The sequence below is a fragment of the Orycteropus afer genome, unplaced genomic scaffold (assembly GCF_000298275.1).
Source record: "Orycteropus afer afer isolate SDZICR_OR568_19922 unplaced genomic scaffold, OryAfe1.0 scaffold00520, whole genome shotgun sequence".
NCBI lineage: Eukaryota > Metazoa > Chordata > Mammalia > Tubulidentata > Orycteropodidae > Orycteropus > Orycteropus afer.
The window spans coordinates 1,091,714-1,092,099 of NW_006922107.1; positions in this window are offsets into that span (position 1 = coordinate 1,091,714).

The following is a 386-nucleotide window of genomic DNA, read 5'->3' on the forward strand; positions in this document are numbered from 1 at the left end:
GTAATTCAGATTGGCAAAATCTAAACAATCAATGAAATACATCCAAAATAAGACTTCCAGTTTTAGCTCTGACATACAAAAAGTTTGGAAGTCATCACTCCTATTCTTACAATAAGAAAAATATAGAAAAAAAACTGAAAACTAATGACTTTTCTAGACATAGCAGAAAACTCAGGTTGCAAAGCACCACAGGAAAATCTGTAGAAACAGGTGAATCCAGAGAGTTACTGTCAAGATATGTTTACCTGGAACAGAAGCTACTGGATGCATACAGTTGTAGGAATACTTAAATTGTGATGAATTGCTGAAGGCTGAGTATGGACTAACATGAGAGGGAGAAACTTCTGGAGAATACAGTCTTAAAGAGGCCCTTCATATTTTCAGGT